We start from the raw sequence: 14,621 nt of genomic DNA on the forward strand, positions 1-14,621 counted from the left end.
CCAAGCTTTTCATATTAAGAGTAATGGTTTCAAATTATATAATTTCATTTAATGGGGAAATACTTCTTTACTGTTACTCAAATTATAGATAAAATTTGAAAACCATATCATATAGAAATTCGCATGATTTTGTATTACTCTTATTTTGTTGAGTTATTTTATAGAGATATTTTATATAATCCTGTATTACTGTAATTCGATGTATTGGATTAAAGGCGTGTTTTTTATCTTTAACAAAAATAGTTTTTTTTAGTGTTGCCAATTCAAATATAGGACAAAAATTAATAGATATCTTTGCTAATATATTATAGACAAACCAAAGTTGTGTGCTTACGAGGTAGATGATTTTGTGTAGGATCATAGATGTTTCTTCGTGATGGGCTGGCTCTTATGGGTCACTTTGTACATATTGTTTTTGGTTAAATATAATTTTTTATTTAAAAAAAAGTTTTTTTATTTTAAAAAATGTTTTTTATGAAATAAAATTAAAATATTAAAAGTTTTTAAACTCATGTTTTATAAATTAAAAGATTAAGTTGACATTAAGTAATATTAATATACAATAGTAAAAACTAAAACATAGTACAAATTATATAATTTTGAAAAAAGATATATTTATAAGTGATTTTTATGAAAATTTATTTTAAAAAAACTCTGTGTTTTTTGAATTGTCGAAACTCCAAATTCTCCTTCTTTCTTTTCACTCGTTGAATTTTCTGAGTACTTTCTTGAATTCTCTTTAGATGTTATGTTAATTTCTCTTTGTTTGAGTTGAGAATCAAATATAATTTTTGGATTCTCTTTAGAGAATTATTCGAATTTCTCTTTGTTTCTTCTTTGAGTGGTCAGATGACCATTTTTGAATTCTCTTTGGAGAATCATTGGAATTTCTCTTAGTTTGAGAATTTATTATGACGGGTCATTATACTAGATACTACGAGTGATATTTATACCATATTCGAATGGTCTTATATTATCTTAGGGTGTATATCTAGACCGATTATCTACCGTTCAAGTAGTAATCATATAGTATAGAACTATGTTAATTTATCCTGGAGACGGTATGGTTGAGTGACTACTTTGCATAACTTTAGGCAGTGCCATGAAACATGTTAAAGAGAGCGAATTGTTTTGTGACTCATCCTAGTAAATTCTTCTGCGGCTATTTTTAAAATCCAAAAACAACAATTTTAAGACGTTCGAAAAACTGCCATCGCTACCGAAGAAGTTATAGGTAACTTTACGACCACTATCTCTGATAAACAATTTAAGTTTGAGGGTTCTTACTTCAAACATTGGAAAGCTAAAATGACAATTTTCTTAACCTTAAAGAAGGTTGCCCATGTTTTGACTGAGGAAATTCATGGCGTTCCTTCTAGATCAACCGAACAAAACTAATGGTAACAAAACAGTGAATTCATACGAAATTGTTAACTCCTATGAATTAGACTCTACTGTAAAAGTTAAAGCAAAAAGATTTATAGCTCAGAAAAGAAATATCCATCTGGAAAGATAATGATTATTTTTGCAAAAACCACATTCTGAACAGTCTCTATGAAGATCTGTATGATTATTGCAGTAACTGCGAGACTGCTAAACAAGTATGGGAAGTTCTACAAAAGAAATATGATACTGAAGAAGCTTGAACAAAGAAGTATGTCGTAAGCCGCTACCTAAAGTATCAGATGGTATAAATGAAAGGTTTGGGGAGGCTCAATATTACAAATTTCAAAAGATTACTTATAAGATCATCACAAAAGGTATGTGTTTAGATGAACAAATTCAAATTGTTGTTATTATTGACAAATTGCCCCATAGTTTGGAAGTTTTTAAAAAAAATTGCTTTACCACAAGACAAAAGAATTTTTAATTGAGAGTTTGATAATTCCTTTTCGAGTTGAAGAAGAATCTCAGAGGAAAGATCAAAAAGAAAAGTCTTGGTTGTTTAAAAAAATGATATTTGGTGTAGTTCTGAAGTTACCTGGAAAATGATTAAAGCATAAGAACCGCGATGCTGTGAACTGAATTAAGAATAGGAATTCCCCAGGGCTCTCATCCGCTCCGATTGCTAGGCAGCAACCACCACCTTAAATAAATGACGTTTCACCATTCATTTGTTTTAATTATAGAAAGCCATGCCATATGGCTAAGAGATGTAAGAGCAGGCATAAACCTGCAGTTGGCTCTAATGCATAGGTTAACTTGACTGATTAGGAATTTGTTTCTATGATAACTAAAATTAACATGGTTGGTGGATCTGATGGTTGGTGGATAGACATTGACGCCTCTCGTTATGTCTGTTATGATCATGATATATTCAAAACCTACGTGAATACTGAAAATAAGAAAGTGTCGTTGGGAGCTGCCCACACCACTAAAGTTGTCGCTATTGGAGAAATAGAGCAGAGCCCACATACATGAAGACTTTAACCTTGAAGGATGGCATGCATACTTAAGACATTATAAAAAATCTTATTTCTGGTTTTCTTCTGAAAAGGGCAGGATTTAGTCATTCTATTGGGGTAGATTTGTACACAATCACTAAGAATGATATTTTTGTGAAGTAGTTATGTTTAAGACTTTTGTGAATAAAATTAATTTAGTAAGAAGATTAATAGACTTCCAAGTGATAAGGGAACTGAATATGATTCCAGTTTATTTAATGAATTTCATAAACAACATAAACTTTTACATGAAACGACTACACCATATTCTCCTAAAATGAACGGTAAAGTAGAAAGAAAGAATAAAACTCTTAATCAACTTGTTAATGCAATTATGATGAAGTGTGATGTTGTTCCTCACTGGTGGGGGAAATTTTGTTGAATGTTTGCTATGTTTTGAATAGAGTTCCCAAGTGAAAAAGTAAGATCTCTCCTTAAGAGATATTAAAGAAAAGACAACCAACCTTGTCTTATTTATGAACTTGCGGCTGCCTGGCTTATGTCAAAATTCCAGTGAGTCAAACTCTCTAGTAGTGCCTAGGAAAGTGTATTCATTGGGTATGTAGCAAACAGTAAGGCATATAGGTTTTATGACCTTAATACTGAAGTGATCATAGAATCAAATGATGTTGAATTCTATAAAGACAATTTTCCTTTCAAATCGAAAAAAAATGGGGGCACTAAATCAAATCACATTCATGTGATAAGAAGTACATAAAGCAACAATGAAGTAGAAATAGAACTTTGAAGAAGTAAACGAGTAAAAGTTGTTAAATACTATGGGCGCGATTATACGGCCTATATAGTAGAAGAAGATCCAACAAATCTTAAAGCCTTGTCATCTCTGGATGCATATTTGTTGCAAGATGCTATTAATGATGAGATATATTCTCTAGAACCTAATAGGACTTGACATTTAGTAGACTTGCCTCCTGGTTGCAAATCAATTGGTTGTAATGAGTTTTGAAAAAGAAACTAAAACCTGATGGAACAGTTGATATGTACAAGGCTTGCCTAGTAGCCAAAGGTTTTAGGAAAAGAGAAAATATAGATTTCTTCGATACTTTTTCTCTAGTCACTTGAATTACATCCATTAGGATACTTATTTCAATGGATGTTATTTTTAACTTAATAGTACACCAAATAGATGTTAAAACAACTTTTTTAAACAATAAGTAGAAGAAGAAATCTATATGGGCAAACCGGAAGGGTTTGTAATTCATGGACAAGAAAACAAAGTATGTAAGTTAGATAAGTCTTTATATGGTCTAAAACAAGCTCAAAAGCAATGACTTCAAAGTTTGATAACTTAATGACATCGAATGGGTACAAAGTGAATAAAAGTGACAAAATTCGTTTATTACGAATATGAGAATCACATTTGCAATATTATATGTGTATACGTAGGCGATCTACTCATATTTGAATCAAACATTTAGACTGTTAATGATTTGAAATTATTTTTGTGCAACAACTTTAATATGAAATACCTCGGAGAAGCGAGCGTGATTCTTGGTATCAAGATCACGAGATTTGAGCAAGGAATTTATTTGGATCAATCACACTATGTGGAAAAGATCTTAAAGAAATATAATTACTTTGATTGTAAATCTACGAGAACACCATATGATCCAAGCGTGAAACTGTTTAAGAACTCTCGTGAAAATGTCAGGCAAATAGAATATGTGAGCATCATTGATAGTTTTAGGTATGCCACTGATTGTACTAGACCCGATATTGTGTATGTCATAGGATTGTTGTGCTGGTTTACTAGTAGACCGGGTAATGAAAATTGGCAAACTATTGAGAAAGTCATGCGGTACATTAAAAAGATCATGAATCTCGGTTTAAATTATCATATATTTCCTGTTGTACTTGAAGGATATAGTGATGCCAATTTGAATACCTTATTAGATGATTCCAAAGCAATTAGTGGCTATATATTTAGTATAGCTTGAGGAGTTGTATCTTGGAAATCAAAGAAACTGAATATCTTGGCTCAATACATGATGAAGTCTAAGATGATAGAATTAGCGACTGCTAGTGAAGAAACAACTTGGTTAAAATGCTTGCTAGCTGAGATCCCTTTGTAGGAAAAACCTACGCCAACGATGTTGATCCACTGGGATAGTACTGCAGTTATTGCAACCATTGAGAATTGTTATTATAATGTTAAAAGAAATCAAATTAGAATAAAGCATGGCACTATTAGATATTGTATCTCTAAAGGAGCTGTAAGAGTTGATCATTTACACACTAATGAAATTTTAGCAGATTCTTTGACGAAAGGATTAGTTAGAGAGAAAGTCAATAATACATTCAATAAGATGAGACTAATGCCTATGGGAAAATGAGTTGCTCATGATGGTAACCCGGCCCAAATGACTGAATATCTTAAGAAATAGGTTCAACGGGTAATAACAAGTTGTGAGTAATATGAGGTGATCATGCTAGAGTAAATAAGAGAAGCGTGAATCATAAAATGATAAGAAGATGAGATGATATAAACTCTTAATAAAATATGTACTTTGTATGAGGGAGTACCTAGGCTACATAAGTACTCTTGATAGACTCACCTATGTGATTGTGGAACTTAGGTCACTTCCTATAGATTTTTGAGGCAGAATTCATAGAGCCTTCACTAAACCGAAATACACATGTGAAGCTAGAAGAAATATACCTGAACGCATCGGACGCTCGAACATACAACAGACTTGCCATCGAGCTTTATTTATTCCCGAAGAAAAGAGAAAACATCGATAAAACCCGGGGGGAAGAGATATGTTGGGTAAGGAACTCGGTTATGCAAGGGGGAGGTATTAGCACCCCAAACATCCATGGTACTCCATGAGAACCATTTTGATTGTTCTCGCTCGGATGGGTGTTATATCTAAAGATTACTTATAAAAGAATGAGGAAAAGGAAAAGAAGTAGATAAAATGCTCGGTGAGGATTGGGGCCCTCATGCCTACGTATCCTTATAGTACAATGAGGAATTCAGAGCTTCGTACTTCAAAGAACTAAAGGTGGGGGATGAAAAGAAGAGTGATTAGAGTAAGGTTTGCGCCAAAGGATAAGGTGTTTTGAACTCCGAGAAGGGTGAAAACATGAACCCAAGAGTAAAATTGGCTTTTACCGGTACGTGGGCTGGCATGGCTGCCGCTCAGTGGCGGAACTAAGGGGGGACGTGGGAAGGCCACGGCCACCCCTCAACTTATTATTATTTTTAATTCATATATATTAAATTACTAAAACATCCTTATTTTAAATTAAAATTAATTTTTATTTTTTCTTTTTCATTCAAAGTTAGGTTAAAATACAGATAAGGTAAAAAGCTCATACCTTTCCTTTCTTTCTTATATGGGTTTGCTACCGGCACCGGAATCGGGACAGATTAAAGTGATCGGCATCTAACAGGTAAAAAACTTTATTCATTCTTCTTTTATAAAAAGTAACAAATTAAAGTGATTGCTTGATTTGTGTTTTTGAGATTTTTAGGGTTCTTTTTTCTTGATGTGTTAAAATAATCTATATGAGGTTTATTAAGCCAATTCATAACACTGTAATCTACAAATATAGTTATACACTGTAATAAGGTTTATCTAATCATTGTTGTTGCTAATTTATAATAGTGAAGTTACCGGTATTTGAAAACGGATTAAAGTTGATTAATTAAGTTTATTAATTTTTTTCTCTTTTAATTTTTATGTTCTCTAAATTGATTTTTGGATCTGATATGATATTATAGGAAGAGTAAAGATGAATAATAGGAAAATTGATTCTTTTTTCAAAAGGAAAGCATGTGAAATTGAAAGAGAAGAGAGAGATGAAGAAATTATAATCCCGACATCCGAATCTGAAACAGTTCTTGAGAATCCAACAATTGAAGAGCATCATGGTTTTGAAAATTCTTTGGAACGCGATCCTGGAAAGCGTCCTCCGATTTGGCAATATCCACCAAATCAAGTGGATGCAACACGAAGAGCTTATCTAAAATGGGGTCCATATCAAATTCATTTAGAAAACTATCCTTTGTCCGATAACGAGGATCATCCAAGAAGGTTTCAACATACTTGGTTTAGCATATTTCCATCATGGTTAGAATATTCACCATCTGAAGATGTTGCATATTGCTTACCATGTTACCTTTTTAGCAAAAAACTAAGTGGACGTCCCAGATCACTTGTCTTTATTTCTATGGGTTTTAGAAATTGGAAGAAAGTTAGGAATGGAAAACATTGTTCCTTTCTTAAACACATAGGGAAGGATCCTTGCTCACCACACAACAATGCAATGAAAACTTGTCAAGACTTGTTGAATCAAGATGGTCAGATTAGAAATGTTATTCAAGTGCAAAGTTCAAGTAAAAGAATGAATAATCGGTTACGACTCAAGACTTCAATTGACACTATTCGTTGGTTAACACTACAAGCTTGTGCTTTTAGGGGTCACGACGAAAGTAGCAAATCAAGAAATCAAGGTAACTTTCTTGAGTTATTGAAACTTTTAGCATCCTACAATGATGAAGTTGCAAAAGTTGTGTTGGAAAATGCTCCACAAAATTGCAAGTATACTTCACATCAAATTCAAAAAGATGTAGTTAATGCTATGAACTTGGTTCGTTCAACAAAACATCTTATTCAAGGTTTGAGAGAAAATGGTTGGGATATATTGTTTACTAAAGTGGTATCTTTTTGTGAAAAGCATGGTATTGAGATTCCTGATCTTAATGATGTTCATTCAACAACAAGATTTGGACGCTCCCGTCTTGAAGAGAATCAAGTCACAATTCAACATTACTTTAAAGTTGAAATCTTTTTCACTACCATTGACAAACAATTACAAGAGTTGAATAGCAAATTCAGTGAGCAGGCAATGGATTTGTTAACTCTTTCTTGTTCTTTATCTCCTAAGGATGGATATAAAGCTTTTAGCATTGATACTATTTGTTCTTTAGTTGAAAAATATTATCCTATGGATTTTAGTGATCAAGAGAAGAATAATTTGCAATTTCAACTCCAACATTTTCTATTTGTTGCTCGTCAAGCATCAAACTTGAATAATTTATCAACTACTCAAGAACTATGTTCATGTTTGGTTGCATCTGGACAGGCTGAAACTTACTTCTTGATTGATAGACTACTTCGTCTTATCATGACTCTTCCCGTTTCTACGGCCACAACTGAGAGGTCTTTTTCAGCAATGAAAATTATTAAGACTAAGTTGAGAAACAAGATGGATGATGGGTTTCTTGGAGATAGCATGACAGTATATATTGAAAGGGAGATTAGTGCAAGCATTAGTTCGGAGTCAATTATTGACGATTTCAAGTCACTCGGAACGCGTAAAGCATTACTTTAAGGTAGTTTAAAGTCATGTAATTTAACTTTTTAGTAATTAACTTTGTATTTATTTTAACTTTAATGTTTTATTTAAAATACTATTTACATTTTATTTATAATCTTTATTTTACGTTAGCGACCATCCCAAAATTTTTTATCTGGCTCCGCCACTGCTGCCGCTATAGGGTAAAGCCGAAAATCAAGGTGAATTAAGTGTTCGGGGACGATCCAAACAGCTCTTGGTTCACAAGGTGACGCAAGATGGAACACAAAGGGATAATGTATTTGGCTCAAATATGCATGGTATATCACATGAAGTGAATGAAGGTAGAATATGAATACGTCATGGAGATGAACGGAATGAAGTGACCAAAGTCACAAAAATGAATATTTGGTAGCAAGTGACTGAAGAGGTATGATTTGAAACCAAAAGGTAAAGGTATATTGGAATCCATATGAGAAATGAGATTTGTACCATAGAGGGAAACTGCGTTAACTGATACGTGGACTAGTATGGCTGTCACTATATGGTACTAGCCAAAAAAGGAGGAATTAAATGTCTGGGTACAAGCCAAACAACTCTGGATGCAAATGCGAACTGTCGTTATATCATCCTAAAAGGGTGTATATGGATATCCAAAGAAACTGTATTTCGATGTCAAAGAAATAGTGTGTCACTAGGGTGAATGATTCAATGATCGAAGGTAGATAATGGATCGTGAAAGATATGAATGATGCCCTAAGGCGGAAGGAATAATTAGGAGTATGATCGCCAAGGATTCTCATCCTCGTGCCTACGTATTCTCACTGTGCAATGAGAAAGTCAATGAGAAAGTCAGAGTAATCGTAGTTCATGGAACCACGAGAACAAAGAGAGAGATAAGTGATGAAAAGTATAACTTACACCAATAGCATGGTATCAAGGGAACCGACAAATGGAAAGTGAACTTGGAATCAAAGAGTAAAATTGGCGTTTGCCGATACGTGGGCTAGCATGGCTGCCGATATAGGGTAAGGCAAAAAATAAGATGAATTAAATGTTTGGACGATCCAAACAACTCTTGATTCGCAAGGTGGATTGCCGCTCTATCATTCTAAAAGGGTATGTGCGGGGTCCAAAAGAAAGTATTGTTGTGTACAAGGAACAATATATCACTAGCTATGGAACAAACAGTTCGAGATCAGAGAAGAATAATATCTTGGATCTATGAAGGAGATATACTCAGAATCAAAGAGTAAACCGGTGTCTTAGCCAAAAAATAATGAATTAAATGTTTGGGGATAATCCAAACAACTCTCAATTGATGAGGTGAACTGCCGATATATCGTCCTAAAAGGATGTACAAAGAGTCCAAGGAGAAGTATATTTTATCTAAAAAATATGGTCTTGATTAATGAATGAAGAATTTTTTATTGATAAATAGGGTAGCTCGCGAAGAATTTGGATTCTCCTGCCTACGTATCCTTATAGTGCAATAAGGAAATCAGAGTTGCCGTAGTTCATCCCACTAGGGCTGAAAGCAAGATGATTAAGGAGGCAAGAGGAGTAATTGATTTAAATGAAGGATGGATTATAAATAAGGTAGAAATAAATAGTGTAGCTCGCGAAGAATATGAATTCTTCTGCCTACGTATCCTTATAGTGCAATAAGGAAATCAAAGCTTTCGTAGTTCAGGCCACTAGGGCTGAAAGCAAGATGATTGATAAGGCAAAAGAAGATGGTCAATTGAAATGAAGAGACTTGATAGTTATTTGGTAAGAACCACACTAAAGTCTATGAGTAAAGGTGGATATGATAAGCAATGGGCCAAACGTCCCACACCCAAAGATATCCAGAATGAGGGTAGGAAAGTTCCAGTCTCATTCCTTCTTTACTATTAAGGCTCATGGCATATGATTCTCATCTTAACTTTTAAGTTGTTGGAGGAGAATCTTTGTTGTTGCTTCTTGTAATGTTGATGAAGAACTTATCAATTGTTCGATTCAAATTACACTAAAGCCTATGAATAGAGGTGAATACAATGAGCAATTGGGTCAAGCGTCCCGTACCCAAAGATATTCAGAATGGGGGTAGGAATTCTTCAATCTCATTCCTTCTCCATTGCTTAAGTCTCGTGTCGCACAACTTGAATTATGATTTTTAAGTTGTTGGTGTAGTCCTTTGTCTGTTGCGTGATACTTTGTGAAGAGAGAGACTTGTCAATCGTATGATGTGAATTGTGCTAAAGTCTATGAATAGAGGTGAATACGATGAGCGAATGTGTCGTTTGTCTCATCCCCAAAGATATTCGAAATGGGGGTAGGAATTCTCCAGTCCCATTCCTTCTCTATTACTTAAGGCTCATGCCACACAATTCTAACTTTGATTTGACAAGCTCTTGAAGAACCACCTTTGATGTGGCTTGTATTATCCACTATTTGGTATGACTGAGGATGCCTTTAAAAATTTGACTTGAGGCCTTGAGCTCCACAGTTTACAAAAGAAGTCCTATTAAGTGACCAATGGTCTTTTGGTCACTCAAATTAGACTGTGGGATTATACAAGATCAAAGGATTTAGTTGATCAAAATTGCTTTTGATAAACTTGAATCAATGATTTGATTTGAGGAATTAGGTTAATCCTAATCTAATGGTTAAAATTTGTTACAAACTATCCTAAGGGAACATGTAATAGTTAGTCATGGTTTGATTAAAATTAATCCAAATCCTAAGTCAAATACCTTAAGGGAGCACATATTTATATGGTCAAAATAACAAAACAAACCCATAAGGATAAAAAAGGTCATTTTACAAATATATTAATGTTGGATTAATTTTCTAACCATGAAAATCAATTAAAAACAATTATATCTAACCCATCCTAAAATTCTAAAATTCTAAAAAATCATCTAATTGTCTAATTGATTCTCTATCATCTAGCTGAACTAAAATTCTAAAACATATCGATTTCCAAAATCTAGTAAATCCAATTAAAAATTCCTAATTAATTTCTAATTTCTAATATAATAAAGAATTACACGAATTAATTCTAGATCCTAATTAAACTATAAAACTAATCAACCTAATTAACCTCTAAACATGATTGACAAAGTAAAAAGCATGAATTAAAAAGGGTAAGGAAAAAAAAAAGGGGTGCAGGCTTGTTAGTACTTGGGCACTGGAATGGATCCTAAGGCACAGAGGTCCAATCTGGGTCCAAGTCTTTTCCAACCAAAGAAACATGAGGGCGAAGGAAGAAATAGCAATGGGCCAAAGTTCTTGGTCAAAAGGCCCCATTTCCTGCCCTCATCTGGCGTCCGTGAAATATAATATTCCCTCCGTTCCTTTTTAAGTGTCACTTTTTAATAAATTTGTGTTTCTTTTTAATTATCACTTGTAGAATTCAAGGTAGTATTAAATGCACTTTTGTCAAAATTACCCCTATATAATTATTACAGAGAGAAAAAGTAAAATGAATGTAGAATATAATTAAGGGTATTATAGGTAAAATGAGAATTATTATTTAAAAAGTAACAATAATAATTAGATTTCTTGGTATGTGTAAAAAGTCAAAATGTGACACTTAAAAAGGAACGGAGGGAGTAAGATGGAGTCGAATCGAAACCAGAAAACTAGCCTGTATCGGTTGTGTCGCGACGAGGTAATGAGTTCTTCTTCCTCCTTTGTTTCGATTTTCTCAAGTTTTTGCGTTTTCTATTATGCGGTTCTGATTCTTCTTCTATTCGTGTTGTGGTTGTAGGGATGAAAGAAGCTCTGATACGGTTATGGAGTTCGAGATTTTTCGATTGTGGAAGATGCCTTTTGTTGATGAGGGTTCTCAAGGTTGTTGAAAGTTTGTGGAGGCGTAAAGTTATGGAAGTTGATATCGATTCTGCAGAGTGATGGTGAAGGAGTTTTATTGAATTGAAGGTTGAGTTTTTGACAGTGAAAAAGATTGAAGCTTCTGGTAGTGAAAAAGATTGAAGCTTCAATGAGGTTAGCTTTTATAACAATCTCTCTCTCCAAAATCAGTTAGAAACTCAACTTAAATTCCAAAGAAATTCAATCTAAATTCACTTCAAACCCACAAAACAGTTAGGGTAGTTAGTATCCAATTCTGTTATGAAACTGCTTATGAGTTTGTTGGAAGGATGAAATTGGTTAAAACTTAGTTATGTAGGTTGTTGTTAGCATGAGTTGGGTTAAGATTGGTTAGTAGTTAAAGCATTTTGATTCAGTTAAAATAAAAATGATGAAATCTGATGGTTGTAAATGAACTCTGAAACTGAGTTATTTAAGTTTGTTTTTGCTGTAACTGATTTTCTAGTCATGTCTAATCTCGAGCTCTTAATAAAAGTTAATGTTAATGAGAGTTAGTTTGATTTGTTATGGAAAATGTTAAGTCGATTAAAGTGTTATGCTGCAGAATTATTGTTGATTATCACTGATGCAGTATTTGTAAGAAAACGTGATACACAGGAGAACCAATACGATTGTTATCTTAGGAGTTGAAAATTACAACTGAAGCTTCCTCTCGAAGTACCATTTTTCTTTTAGGAGGAGTGGAGACGCAAACCAAAGCTTAAATCTGCTCCTTATGATGGTGTATTGAAGGCGTCTAAGTTTGATTTATATTTCATCTCTAGCATTTCAAAAGAAAGACCATGCTCGCTATGCTCAAAATTCACATTCAGCTTTGGTAGATTGAAGCCCACCTTCTCAGGAAACAAAGAACTGAAGCGTGCTAGTTTTTTCTGCTTTGTTGAAGACTGTTTTGTGGTCATGGAATTTGCTTGCAATGCCATGGAGCCAGGTTGCATTCATGTAAATCGGAGTTTCTTGGGATTGGCTATGGATTGATGCTTGAAATATGCTTGCTAGGGGCTTGAGTTGTAGTTTAAAATGAAGTGGTTGCAATGCTTGTAATTTTGAAATTCTGAATTGAAAACATTGGTTTGTGGTTGTTTGTGATGGACTTTAGTATGGTCGGAGGCCAACTTATGCTTGTAAAACTTGATGTGATAAAAATGGAAATTGTATGTGATTTTGACTTGATGTATTAGACTTATGTCAAGTGGGAATGTAAATAGGTATTGGAATTTGATTGTAAAAATGGATGTTCTGAACACATACTTTATTGGATGAATGTGTGGATTTGAACTTATTTGAAACTTGTGAATGAAATGGTAAATTTGAATGTAAATGGATTGGAAATTGTACATGTAATGGAACGGGAAACACATGTAACATATTAGTTTTAGAAATGTGTATGAAAATGTATGTTAGACTTGAATGGTAATCATGAATAGAACTAAAAAAATGAATTTGAGTAGAATGGTTTGGATGCAAAATATGAATGGACAGGGCTAAACACAATCATATAAGTTGTATGGACAAAAGGCCTTGAAAATGACTTGGGGGAGAATAGTTGACTTTGGTAAACTATTTGACCAAAAAGTCAATTGTTGACCAAAGTCAACATTTGGTCAAAGTTCCCAAATTTTGTATTTTTTATGTAATGAACAAAGTGATGACATGTAATTACTATTGGAATGACGTCTTGGTGAATTTGAATGAATTGACTTTGAATGGGTATAATACTTAAATTTGTATGGAATTTGAATCTTGTACGAACTGGATGTTATAATGGAAGCATTTGAACATAGGATTTATAATTTGGATGGAAATGATTTGAATCAAGACTTGTAATTCGAATAGAACCAAAACAAAGATCCATGAATTAGACCTTGAATAAACAATGCCATGAATGCACCAAAGATCTATGGATAGATCAAGAATGATCCATGACAAAATCAATGGATGGGCCATGCATTTGAGATGACCTGATGAAATGGACCCTGGCAGGGAATGCTTAAGTCATGGGCTAGGCATGTGTAGCGGTAAATTCATGACCATCAAGCTATGGATAAACTTGACGTCGATAAAACCAGAGTCGTCACCGCGCTTTTATTGTTTCCAAAGGAAAAAGGAAAGGTACGAACAAAACCTAAAGATAAGAAATTTTCAAATCAAAACTAATAAAATGGCAGAGATTACAGGTAAGGGGGTTGGTTACACAGAGGAAAGGTGTTAACATCCAAAGTGTCATAGGTACTCCCAGGGAGCCCTTTTTTATGTGTGTATGTGTTTTTAGTATAAATGATGTTTGAGAAAAATAGAGTGTGGGGATGAGAAAAGAATTAATTGATTATATTTTTGTGTTTGACGAGACATTTGGGCTTGTGCCTACGTACCAACATAAAAACGAGGGATCAAAACCTTGTAATTCGTGGTAAAAATTTCAAAATTGGTGAATTGCTTTTTAACAAAGAAGGGCACAAAGGGGCCAAAGGTTTGAATGGGGTTGTTATTTCTTTTTGTCTTTTGAAGTTTTAAGTCAATATGATTAGATTTATTTACAAGTTTGATTTAAGAAAAAGAAGTTCAAAAATTCAATGACATAAGGCCAAAGTTTCTATTTGAAATAACGTCTAAGTTTGAAATCACAAGTAAAGAAAGTTTTTGAAAAGGGAGAGAGATTTTAAAATTTAAGAAGTGGGATGAGATGAAGAGACTAATCCTAAGCATAAAATTAAAAGTTAAGAGTTGAAAAGATCTGACCAATGAGATGCAATCTAACAGACAAGTATGTCATATAGAAAATCCACTTTCCCTTTGGACTTTGAATCAAGCAATAATCAATCAGGCAATTAGCAATATCAGACATCATGGAGATCAAGGAATCAAATAAATATAGCCAGATATAAGCAAGCAAATCTTATAGCTAGCAATCTTCTTTGTCTTCTCATATATCAGATGTAATACTCCTTGATCAACTCAGAATAAAGCATTGGA

The 14,621-nt window shown here is 33.6% G+C and overlaps 1 long non-coding RNA gene across 1 annotated transcript; it reads left to right on the forward strand.

Annotated features, from left to right (window-relative positions):
- The first annotated feature begins 11,364 nt into the window (after nt 1–11,364).
- Nucleotides 11,365–13,342, forward strand: LOC127118032 (uncharacterized). Its single transcript, XR_007802082.1, has 2 exons — nt 11,365–11,427; nt 11,527–13,342. It is a non-coding gene; the product is annotated as an uncharacterized LOC127118032 (long non-coding RNA).
- Nucleotides 13,343–14,621: the final 1,279 nt, after the last annotated feature.

The sequence above is a fragment of the Lathyrus oleraceus genome, chromosome 2, assembly GCF_024323335.1.
Source record: "Lathyrus oleraceus cultivar Zhongwan6 chromosome 2, CAAS_Psat_ZW6_1.0, whole genome shotgun sequence".
Taxonomy (NCBI): Eukaryota; Viridiplantae; Streptophyta; class Magnoliopsida; order Fabales; family Fabaceae; genus Lathyrus; species Lathyrus oleraceus.